The 3423-nt window shown below is 53.1% G+C and overlaps 1 long non-coding RNA gene across 1 annotated transcript; it reads right to left on the minus strand.

The window, feature by feature from the left end:
- Positions 1 to 371: 371 nt before the first annotated feature.
- On the minus strand, positions 372 to 819 carry LOC114138757 (uncharacterized). The gene is made up of 2 exons (XR_003594290.1): positions 597 to 819; positions 372 to 527 (listed from the first exon to the last, which is right to left on the minus strand). It is a non-coding gene; the product is annotated as an uncharacterized LOC114138757 (long non-coding RNA).
- Positions 820 to 3423: the final 2604 nt, after the last annotated feature.

Consider the following 3423-nt stretch of genomic DNA (forward strand, 5'->3'; position numbering starts at 1 on the left):
TTGTCATTAAGAAGTTGCAGAAGTGACCAAACCTGGCCCAGTACAGCTCCTAGTTGCTTTCATTTGTCTTCAGTAGTGCTGAATCCCAGACAGAACCTATTTATGTTGCGCGCTCTTGACCTGTCATTCTTTAGGATCTTTTTTGGGGTTTGTTAGAGCCATTCCTCTTGTAGGGTGAAGTAGCTATGGAACATGCGCCTGCAGCAATGTGACAAAACAAGAATTTGAGTTGCACGAGTTTTAAAATTATTATAGATTTTCTATAATCCACAGGTACATGCAGACTCAGACATAAATGTGTAGATTTGCAAATATCTAAAAAAAGTGTTACAAAAGGAATGCTAAAGTCTGTCATCTTCATGAGGCCAATACTGTCATAATGCGAGGTTTCTAGGACTCTTAAGGCAAGCAACAACTACGGACACCCAAACAGTTTTAACAGATTTATTTGGTAACTGAATGTGCTGGAGAGTGTGTGGAGGGGCGTCGATCAGCGGCAGCAGGGAGGAACTGGGCCAGCGGAGGAACTGCAAAGGGCGAGCGGTTAAAGTGGGAAGGAATGAAGGGAATGATGGCGTAACCTGATGGTGACTTACGGGCTGCGGGTTCAGGTAAGCAGAGGAGGGAACATGGGGATCCGGCAGGGTTTTCCAGATGGGGGAAGTTCCAGCAGGCGATTGAGGGCGGACAGGCAGCAGCTGAGTGGCGGGCGTGACGCACCCAGGTGCAAGGCAAAACAGAGCAGCTAGGATCCGATTCTTCAGGTGGGGCCGGTTCAGAGAGTGTACAGCTCGGGTTCACTGTAGAGGGAGGAGCAGACGAAAAAGGAGTCAGAAAAAAGGAGAACACTGGGAATACAGCACTGACAGCTAGAGAGTACCACTGTAGAAGCGGAGCCATCTGGCATCCGACTCTGGAAGCCGCTCCCCTTTAAGGACCTTGCAGATTGGAGGTGATGAGCAACAGCTGGATCCCATCAGCCTGCCACCCTGTGAAAGAGAAGGAACCACTCCCTGCCGAACCCAACAGTACCCCCCCCTTCAACGGACGCCACCCGGCGACCGACCCGAGGAAGATGCGGCGGAGCGCTCAAAAGAGGATATGAGGGCAGGGTCCAGGATAAAGGACCGAGGAACCCAAGACCGGTCCTCAGGGCCATAACCCTCCCAGTCCACCAGGTACTGCCTACCCCGTCCACGAGGACGCACATCCACAATGCGCCGAACGGTGTAAACCGGGTGACCATCAACAACCCGGGCGGGCGGAGGGGGCTCGGACGGAGGGCACAAGGGACTAGAGACGTAGGGCCTGATCTGAGAAACGTGAAACACAGGGTGGACATGGAAATGAGAGGGCAACTTAAGGCGGACAGCAGAAGGGCCAAGGATGGTGTCAATAACGAACGGACCCAGAAACCTGGGGGACAACTTGCGGGAACAGGATTTTAGAGGAAAGTTCCTCGAAGCCAACCAAACGCGTTGGCCGGGCGAGAAGGTGGGGGCTGGAATTCTCCTTCTATCCGCCAGACGCTTATTCTGAGCAGACGTTCGTTGAAGGGCGACCTTAGTCTGGTTCCAAATACGTCGGCAGTTTTGCATGTAATGTCTGACAGAAGGAATGACCGCATCTGGGAAGGATGTAGGCAGTAGGGAAGGTTGGAACCCTTGAGACGCCTCGAAAGGAGACAACCCCGTCGCAGACGATATGTGCGTGTTATGGGCATACTCTACCCATGGCAAGTGAACACTCCAAGAGGTGGGATTGGAGGCGCAGAGGCAGCGCAGGATGTTCTCCAGTTCCTGGTTAAGCCGTTCACATTGCCCATTGGTCTGAGGATGGAACCCCGAAGACAAACATGGCCGGGCCCCGAGCACAGAACAGAAGTTCCGCCAGAGCTGGGAACTGAACTGAGGGCCCCTGTCAGAGACAACCTCTGTGGGGATACCATGAAGGCGAAAAACATGGCGAAAGAGAAGTCTAGCTGTCTCAGCGGCCGAGGGGAGTTTAGCGAGGGCGACCAAATGGCAGGCCTTGGAAAAACGGTCTATAATGGTGAGGACATTCTTCTGTTTGGATGTGGGGAGACCAGTAACAAAATCTATGGAGATGTGGGACCAGGGACGACTAGGAATGGACAGTGGCTGTAACAGACCTGACGGTGGGCGATGTGAGGTCTTGTTCCTAGCACAAGTGGAACAGGCAGAGACAAATTCAATGGCATCCTTATTGAGTGTGGGCCACCAAAAGTAACGACGCAGGAAGCCGATGGTACGGCTTATACCAGGATGGCCGGAGAAGCCGGAGGAGTGTGCCCAATGGATGGCACGACCCCGGACTGAGGCGGGAACATACTGCCGGTTGGGGGGACCACCTCCTGGATCTGGGTCGGTGGTCAGAGCCTTCTGGATGGCCCTCTCCACATCCCAGGTGAGGGACCCAATGGTGCAGGAGGCTGGGAGTATGGATCCGGGAGTCTCGATAGGGTCATTAGGAGAGTGGAGTCTGGAGAGGGCGTCTGGCTTGGTGTTCTTGGAACCCGGGCGATAGGTGATGTTGAGGTTGAAACGGGAGAAAAAAAGAGACCAACGGAACTGGCGTGGGTTCAGGCGTTTGGCAGACTGCAGGTAAGCCAGATTCTTATGGTCTGTCCAAATGATGACCGGGAGCTCAGTACCCTCGAGCCAGTGTCTCCACTCCTCAAGGGCCAGTTTAATGGCCAAGAGCTCCCGATCACCGATGTCATACCTGATTTCGGTGGGGGTAAACTTCTTAGAGAAGAAGGCACATGGGTGTAGCTTGCCATCTTTGGGAGAGCGCTGTGACAGGATAGCCCCCACACCAGTTTCAGATGCATCCACCTCCACTGTAAATTGAGCAGAAGGGTCAGGGTGAACGAGAATAGGAGCATCCACAAACCTTCTCTTTAGCTCAACAAAAGCGAGTCCGGCCTCTGGGGTCCAGCTGAAGGGGTGTTTGGTGGAGGTCAGAGTGGTGAGAGGGGTAGCGATGGCACTGAAGTTTCGGATGAACCGCCTGTAAAAGTTAGCAAACCCCAGAAAGCGCTGGAGTTGCTTTCTAGAGTTCGGAACCGGCCACTCCTCAACAGCCTTGATCTTAGCCGGGTCCGTCTTCACCTGCCCGCCCTCAAACACAAAACCAAGAAAGGCAATGGACGTAACATGGAACTGACACTTCTCTGCCTTGACGAAGAGCCGGTTTTCCAGCAACCTTTGGAGGACCAATCTGACATGCCGGCGGTGTTCATGCATGCTGTTGGAAAAGATGAGAATGTCGTCAAGGTAGACAAAAACAAACACATTGAGATAGTCCCGAAGGACATCATTAACAAGATTCTGAAAGGTAGCGGGGCATTGCAGAGGCCAAAGGGCATAACCAGATACTCAAAATGACCAAAGTGGGTCT

This window comes from Xiphophorus couchianus, chromosome 23 (assembly GCF_001444195.1).
Source record: "Xiphophorus couchianus chromosome 23, X_couchianus-1.0, whole genome shotgun sequence".
Lineage (NCBI taxonomy): Eukaryota > Metazoa > Chordata > Actinopteri > Cyprinodontiformes > Poeciliidae > Xiphophorus > Xiphophorus couchianus.